This window comes from Callorhinus ursinus, unplaced genomic scaffold (genome assembly GCF_003265705.2).
Source record: "Callorhinus ursinus isolate GAN/ISIS: 27379988/994484 unplaced genomic scaffold, GSC_fseal_2.0 scaffold10, whole genome shotgun sequence".
NCBI classification, from domain to species: domain Eukaryota; kingdom Metazoa; phylum Chordata; class Mammalia; order Carnivora; family Otariidae; genus Callorhinus; species Callorhinus ursinus.
Genome location: NW_027397072.1, coordinates 24953524 through 24962374, shown reverse-complemented (window position 1 = coordinate 24962374; position 8851 = coordinate 24953524). Strand labels below are relative to the sequence as shown.

General features: G+C 44.0%; 1 long non-coding RNA gene across 2 annotated transcripts in view; it reads right to left on the bottom strand.

Annotated features, from left to right (window-relative positions):
* Positions 1 to 1238: 1238 nt before the first annotated feature.
* Positions 1239 to 8851, bottom strand: part of LOC112820910 (uncharacterized) — a 30336-nt gene continuing 22723 nt past the window's right edge. Inside the window, exons 4-5 of one of the 2 annotated variants that reach the window (XR_012379685.1) lie at positions 4950 to 5059; positions 1239 to 1933 (exon numbers count right to left, since the gene is read on the bottom strand). This is a non-coding gene — a long non-coding RNA (uncharacterized lncRNA). Of the gene's footprint in view, positions 1934 to 4702; positions 5060 to 8851 lie in introns of those variants that run through there. The other variant, XR_003207289.2, reaches the window with a different exon arrangement.

The following is an 8851-nucleotide window of genomic DNA, read 5'->3' as shown; positions in this document are numbered from 1 at the left end:
AAATGGCAAGATTTCATTCTTTTTGATGGCTGGGAAATATTCCATTGCATACATATACCACATTTGCTTTATCCATTCATCTGTCGATGGACATCTGGGCTCTTTCCACAGTTTGGCTATTGTAGACATTGCAGCTATAAACATTGGGGTGCACGTGCCCCTTCGGTTCACTATGTATCCTTTGGATAAATACCTAGTAGTACAATTGCTGGGCCGCAGGAAGCTCTATTTTTAACTTTTTGAGGAACCTCCATACTGTTTTCCAGAGCGGCTGCACCAGCTTGCATTTCCACCAACAGTGTAGGAGGGCTCCCCTTTCTCCGCATCCCCGCCAACATCTGTTGTTTCCTGACTTGTTAATTTTAGCCATTCTGACTGGTGTGAGGTGGCCTCTCATTGTGGCAGAAGACGTGAACAGACATTTCCCAAAGAAGACCTACAAATGGCCAACAGAGACATGAAACAAACGCTCAACATCACTCAGCATCAGGGAAATACAAAATGGTGGGTCTTTAAGTTCTCATTAAGTTCTTTAAATTCTCCCCCGAAGGCCACGCAAGAGGTACGATCGACCGCAAGGGGGCGACAGGAGCTGGTGAGGAGAAGTGTCAGGAGTCACAGAGGGCTGCCCCAGGAGGAGCCTGCACTTGGCAGTGCCCTCAGTCACTGGGACCAGCTGCCTTAAATATTCACGCCACATTTGAATACCTTAGTCCACAGTGTGGTATTTTTTTCCTGCCACCTTTTTAACACTCTGATGAATTATGTGCCTACTTAACCTAAATTCTGCCAACTCCACAAAAAGTGTATGCAATCTTCTGAGATAGAAGGTGTTATTCTGAGAAATAACGTTACTCTCGCCTTGAAATCTGTGGATTTGAAGGTGGCTCCTGCCTACTCCCAACATGGGAATCGGCGAAGTGTTTAAAAACTGTCACAAGGGGCGCCTGGGTGGCTCAGTTGTTAATCAGCTCAGGTCATGGTCCCGGGGTCCTGGGACAGAGCCCCTCATCGGCCTCCCTGCTCCACAGGAAACCTGCTTCTCCCTCTCACACTCCCCTGCTTGTGTTCCCTCTCTTGCTGTGTCTCTGTCAAATAAACAAATAAAATCTTTAAAAATAAATAAATAAAAACTGTCACAAGACATTAAGCCTCCAGCGGGCCAGTCAACAGGAGGGCGTGTTCACAGAGGGAAGGTCTGTCCCAACAGAATTACGCCAAAGTATTTTTTTCAGGATGAATTTCTTATCTCTGCCTTCCTTTGGAATAAGTTATTCTGCTTTCTATGGAAAATAAAATAAAAATTAAATTAAAAAGGAAGGAAAGTGGTCTGGGGCAGGTGCTAATGTCCCCATTTCACAATTGGGAACAGAGGTTCGGGATCGCACAGCTCCTAAGAGTGGGTTCATCTCCAGACTCTAAGTGGAAGATTAAGAAACGCATGTGAAGTGCTTAGCACAACAGCTCCATCAATGATAAGGAGGCGGGGAAGATGCGGGGAAGAGCGGGGACAACACCCTCCGGCCACAGCTGCCTCGCTCTTTCCCTCTGGTTTCACCGCCTTCAAGAAAGGGGCCACTGTAACATTTCCCCTTCCTCATCTCTGGGTCCCTTTTTGCCGTCCAGCCCACAGCCCTGGAATTACTGACCCTTTCACCTCAGCAGGGGGTTCTGCCACCATCCAGGCACTTTCATTTCGGGGTGACATTGACAAACTGATGGGCGCTCCTCTTTCCGCGACAGTATACAGGGGTGGGTGCTCGTGCTACCGAGGGCGCCCCCTGCTGACCCCTTGTCAGACAAGATTCCTGAAGAGCACCTTGGTGTTTTCAAGCTAACAGGCTCCAGACTGCAGTCAGCATTTCTTCTTCCCTTGCATATGGACATCTCTTTCCCTCCACCGGGCACTCAGGGTAATCCCATCCAATGGCCACTGTTCACAGGAGACAGTTTGGTGATCAGAGAAGAGAGAGCTAAGAGAGGCATTCTTCAGTTTATCAAGAGATGAGCACTGGCATCTCTCTCTCTCTCTTTTTTAAAATAGACTCTAGGGGCGCCTGAGTGGCTCAGTTGTTGAGCATCTGCCTTCGGCTCAGGTCATGATCCCAGGGTCCTGGCATCAAGCCCCGCATCGGGCTCCCTGCTCCAACAGGAAGCCTGCTTCTCCCTCTCCCCCTCCCCCTGCTTGTGTTCCCTCTCTCACTGTGTCTCTCTCTGTCGAATGGATAGATAAAATCTTTAAAACAATAAAAATAAATAAAATAAAATAGACTCTAAGTTTGCAATTTTAGGTTTGCAGCAGAATTGAGCCGAAAGTACAGAGAGTTCCTATATAAACCTACCTGCACTCACAAATGACCTCCCCCATATTAACAGCCCCTCCAGAGTGGTACGTTGGTTAAAATCAATGAGGCTATTTGAGGCACCAAAATCATGCAGTGTCCATAGTTGACATTAGGTTCACTCCTGGTGTTGGATGTTCTGTGGGCTTGGACAAATGTGTAATGACATATTTCCAGCATGATGGTATCACACAGTATACTTTCCCTGCCCTAAAGATCTTCTGTGCTCTGCCTGTTCATCCTCCCCTCCCCTCCAGTTCCTGACACCGCTGATCTTTTTTCTGTCTCTATAGTTCTGCCTTTTCCAGAATATCATGCAGTTGGAATCATACAGCATATAGACTTTTCAGATTGGCTTCTTCCATTTAGTAATATGCATTTAAATTTCCTTCATGTCTTTTCATGGTTTGATAGCTCATTTCTTTTTTGTTTGTTTAAGATTTTATTTATTTATCTGAGAGAGAGAGAGAGTGAGCAAGCACGTTGGGGGGGGGAGGCACAAAGGGAGAAGGAGAAGCAGGCTCCCCGCTGAGCATGGAGCCCCATGTGGGGATCAATCCCAGGACGCCAGGATCATGACCTGAGCTGAAGGCAGCTGCTTAACCGACTGAGCCACCCAGGTACCCCCACTAGCTCATTTCTTTTTAGCACTGAAAAATATTCCATTGTCTGGATGTACCACAGTTAACTGATCCATTCACCCACTGAAGGACATCATTTTGGCAATTATGGACAAAGCTGCTACACACATCCTGTAACAGGAAAAATTCAGCTTTTCTCTCTCTTCCCTCCCCTGCACTGTATCTTTATATTGTATGGCTCTTTTACCTTCACAGAGAACACTTCACTTCTGACACTTCAGGTCACCAAATGTGTGGAGGTTTTTCCCCACATGAAGCCATCATCCATGACACCAGGCGCGTGTCCTACAATTTAACTCATTTCTAAACCTTCTACCTGGTGACAGTGTCCAATCCCACAGGCTAAGGGCTCAGTCCCACAAGACTGTTTCCATCCCACTTCAGATGCCAATCACAAATAGTAGGTCCCCAGGTTACTCACAACTTCTGTCCAATTTGACTACACATCAGAGATTTGCATGATTCCCTCCTCAGGTTTGATTAATTGGCTAGAGTGGCTACATAACCCAAGGAAACACTTAATATTTACCAGTTTATCAGAAGATATGTTAAAGGATACAGATGAACAGCCAGATGAAGAGACGTGCAGGGGTCTGGGAGCATCCCAAGCACAGGAGCTTCTGTCCCTGTGGAGCTGGGGTGTGTCACCCTCCCAGTGTGGATGTGTTCACTCATCGTGAAGTTCCTCAAGCCCGAAAATATATTGGGATTTTATATAGTCATGATGGATCAGAAACTCCATTTTCAGCCCTTCTCCCTCCTCCCCAGGAAGCATCCAGGAACGTCATTAGGACAAAAATACTCCTATCATCCAGGAATTTGCCAGGTTTTCAGAAGCCCGATGTCAGGAACCAGGATCAAAGACCAAATGTTAGATTAAACGAAAGATGCTCCTCATGCCCTTATCATCCAGAGAATGTCAAGGGTTTCAGGAGTTCTATGTCAGAAATGCAGGGGGTGGGAGGTAGAGACCAATATATATTTTTCTGTTATCTCAGGCATCCATGTGCAGGTTTTTCTGTGGCCATAAGTTTTCTAGGCACCTCATTTTTAAGAAGGCTTAAAGCAGAGGGAGATAAAGGGTTTTTCATATATTGCGGGTAAATTGGAGGTGATTTCAACCTCCATTGTGATAACCTCTTCTTGAAACCCCGAGACCAGAATCACTTTTTACAACCAGCAATGGAAAAATGGCATAGGATTTTCTCCTCTAAAAGGCCTTCCCTGAACCTCCTGCCTGCTACCTTCAGCTCCAGAAACCTCCAGCTCTTTTTCAGCAGGATCGCAGCTTCTGAAAGATCTCATGAGCCCATGAACTTACAACATTCTGTCTTCCACATCAGATTGTGAGGACTTGGGCACAGGGGACTCTGCCTTATTCAGCTTTGTGTCCTCAGATCCTAGCGATTATTCAAAAAATATTTCACAGATACATACAGAAATGGGGGGAATTTGGTCTTTCTTCTACTCTAGAAGGTGAATCCAAATTTCCGTCTGTATTTATAGCTGAATCAGTTTGTGGTTTTATTAACTCTTTTGCCCCATTATTCAAAGGGCTTGCAAAACAAACAAACAAACTAGGCAGAAGGCGGTATTGTTTTTCCACCGGGATGCAAATTCCAAAGTCACAGAGCATGTCTCCAAGCCAGGAATAGAACCAGGGTCTTCTATCTCAAACCAATCTCCTCTCTCATCAGCTTGAACCCAATATTTCTAGAGCAGTCACTCTTTAGACAAAGAGTGAAGTTGTTATTGATGTCGGAGAGGGACAAACGTTAGCCACCAGCATCATTATTCTACAACATGCCAGCCACTACTGCAGGTTAATTACAGCTGAAAAGATGAAGGATTGGCCAGCCTCACTGCACATGGGGAAGAGGGAAGAGGCGCTTCAAGCCTGCTGCCCAGCCTGGTCCATTCCCTCTCTCAGAGTTCAGCCAAGGGATCAGAAAGCTGGGTGCCATACCTAAATTACCTGGTTTAATCCTCACAGCAGGTGAGATTCTGCTATTGTCCTGTTGTACAGATAAAAAAATCCATGGATCCAGTGTGTTGACTTGCCCAAGATCACCCAACCTGTAAGTAACAAAAACCAGATTTTACCCCATATCTAACAAATTCCAACCCATGTGTGTTATTGTCCTGTGGCTGCAATAACAAAGTACCACAAACTGGGTGGCTTCAAACAATAGAAATATATTCTTCTGCAGTTCTGGAAGGTGTTTAAGTCCGAAATCAGTGTCAGCAGGGCCATTTCCCTCTGAGGCTCTAAGGAAGAATCCTTGCTTGCCTCTTCTGGCTTCTGGTGGTTGCCAGTAAACCTTAGTGCTCCTTGGTTTACTGATACATCACTCCAACCTCTGCCTCCATCTTCATTTGGCCTTCTCCCCTGCGTCTGTATCTCTGTGCCCAAATGTCCCTCTTCTTATAAGGACACCAGCATATTGGATTTAGAGACCACCCTCATCCTGTATGATCTCATCTTGACTTGATTATATCTGCAAAGACTCTATTTCTAAATAAGGTCACATTCACACGTTCCAGAAGCTAAGATTTGAACCTATCTTTTGGGGGGACACAAATCAACCCATAGCACCACGTTTCCCCCATTATATTAGCTGCCTCATATGAAAGATGACTAAAATGGCAAATGCTTCACTCTCAGGCATTATCTGCTCTCAGTTCTGCCTGAAGACTTCCTAGTATGGTGGCAAGAAACAAGACTGGTTCTTGAGCCGTGGGTTGGGATTGCAACTCTACCCTACCCTGGGCCTCAGCTTCCCCAGATATAGAAGATGGAAGTTAGACTAGATAAGTAGTAAGGTCTCATTGGAGTGTGATGTGATGGGTTGCAAAGACAATAATGACAAAATCTTACGTAGCACCTCTTTCTGTCTAAATTATAGCTACTTTAACCCCATTCAATAAATATTGTCTTAGCATCTCTATGTACCCATCTCTAATTATATTTTCCACAACTAGAAATGTTCCTTTGAGTAGTGATTGTGCCTAGAACCTAGTGTGGGCTCAGGAAATGCTTGTTAAATAAACAGTGTGATAGAGTGGTAGGAATACAGGAGCGAGAGAATGAGAATGTTGAATTATGTGGACATGTTCACCAAGTGCTGTATAGGTTTATGCCTTGTTTCCCCAAAAGGAGATTAAGCCTCTGATAGGGAGAGTCTTCCTCTGTTCTTTGCAATGCTGGGGTCAGGGCTAGCGACTGCAGAGATACAATACGTAGTATAATTCCTGCCTCCTTATTCATTTTTACATAAACACAGACGTGATCACATCATACTTGTTGGTTGTTTGTTGTGGTCTCCTTTCTCCTCTACCCTCTTCAGTCCCCACTACCACTCCAAATCCTTCCGGGGGAACTATATTAACAACTTGGTATGTTTCTTTCTATACATGTAGATTCATATACAGGCATATGGACATAAGTACTCATGTACAGAAATGGGGACGTTGTTTGTCATTGTTTTATATGATAAGATCATATTTTAGATACTTGAAAAGTTAAAGTACTTTGCTGGCAGAAATCCACCCAAGGGCACTGGTGTAACTCTAAGTTCATGGGATGTACATAATTTCATGGCATAGGTGTACTGTAATTTATTTAGCCAGTCCATGACAGATGGACAGTATTTGATTTTCTGATCCCTTGTTCTTGAGAAAGAGAGTTGCTGAGAATTCTCTGATCTTACTGACAAATTATATTTTCCTCATTTACCACCTTCCTCCTCCCACTCCCCAGTTGTCCACATGAGCCGGCCGGTACTCAGAGTTCTGTCTTCTCCCATTGAATCTGAATCCACATAGTTCTATTACATCTTAATGGGATCTGAGGCTTTTAAAAATGGAATCCAGACATTCTGGACTGTTTCCAAAAGAGATGACTTTTTACTTAATGGCATCAACCCCACTAATCCTGTCTGAAAGGTAATCAACCCATCAGGCAAGAGAAGAAAATACTATTTCTTGAGGGAAATGGAATGAGCTGTCTACAATCAAACACACCTCCTGTTGATCAAGTGCCCTGAAATAAGAGCGGGGCAGCAGAACCTGGGAGCTGGCCTTCTGAGCTGAAGCCACTCTGGCTGGGGGTCCTTCCCCAAGCCTCCAATCTTCAGTTGCATCAAGAGAATAACAACTGGGGTGCCTGCATGGCTCAGTCGGTTAAGTGTCTGCCTTCAGCTCAGGTCATGATCCCAGGGTCCTGAGATCAAACCCTGCATCGGGCTCCCTGCTCAGTGAGGAGTCTGCTTCTCCCTCTCCCAACCCCCTGTTTGTGTTCCCTCTCTCTCTCTGTCAAATAAATAAATAAAATCTTAAAAAAAGAGAGAAAAGGAATGTGCACAGAAGCTTTACTCATATATATTTATAACACTTAAAACCTGGAAACAACCCAATGTTTATCAGTAGAATGGATAAATATTGGGGGACATATTTATACAATGAAATATTACACCATAATAAAAAAGAACCAACTACTGTTTACATGCAACAACATGGGTAAATCTCAGGTATTATTAAGTGTGGGGGAAAAAACAGACTCCAAATACCAGCTTCCATTTATGCTAAGTTTAAAAATAGGTAAAACTTACCTGGAGTGGTAGAGGTTAGAACGGTGGTTGCCCTTGGGGAGTATTGGCTGAGAATGGGCACAAAGGAATCTGCTGGGATGCTGGAAATGTTCTTGAGTTGGGTAGTAATTACACAGGTTTATTCATATGCAAAAAATCAGTAAAATTTGTGAATTTCACTATATGTATGTTGTAACTTTGTTAACCCCTTCCCCTTCTCCTTCCTCTTCTCCTTTTCTTCTCCTTTAGTTTAAATAACAGAAATTTATTTTCTCACAGTTCTGGAGGCTAGGAGTCCAAGATCAAGGTGTCATCAGGATTGGTTTTCTGATGAACCTTCTCTTCCTGGTTTGTAGATGGTTGGTTGCCTTTTCCCTAAGTCCTCACATGGCCTTTCCTTTGTGTGTGTGTGGTATCTCTTCCTCTTCTTATAAGAACACTAGTCCTATTGAAGTAGGTTCTCCCCTTATGACTTCATTTAAACTTAATTAACTTCTCCCCACTTTTGCTTTTTTTTTTTTCCTATGCTCATTCTTATGCATGCCTTTTTGGGACTAATGTGCTTGTCTCTTTTGGGTCTGAGGTATGCAGGAATGTAATTGCTGGATGATAGAGTAGGAATATAGTTAGCTCTTACAGTATCTCCTGGTGAATGTCTAAGTAGTTGTGCCAACAGGTACTCCCGCTGCTGATTTATGAGAGTTCTAGTTGTTTCACATTCTCTCCAAAACTTGGTATTTTCAGTCTTCCTATGCTTAGCCATTCTGGTGGGTATGTAGTGATACAGTGTTATAGTATAAATTTGTGTTTCCTCTTTGTAGCATTGAATATTAGCATGTATGGCTTGAAAGAACCTAAAAGACCATCTACTCCAATCCCTCCCTTCAGAAGAGAAATAATAAACAAAATGGACCCAAAGAGGTGTGACTTGCCTAGTATCCCATAGTTAGTTGGCACTGTAACTCAGTCTAGAAGCTTAGAAGAGCTCCTCTGGCCCAGAGATTATCTCTATGGAGTGCAACTTTACCCTCTCATTGGCCCACCCCCTATCCAAGACAACCGGCCAACTGTGTACTCTCTGTGTACAGTTTGCTCACCCACTTCTGGCCTTTGACCCCAGAGATATCTAGCTTCCTGGTCTATCCACTTACTAGCTGTAAAATTTTGTCCAACTCACTGTGATGGTTAATCTTGAGTCAACTTGGGGAGGCTATGACGTCCAGTTGTCTGGTCAACACCATTCTAGATGTAGTTTTAAGACATATTTTTAGAGGTGATT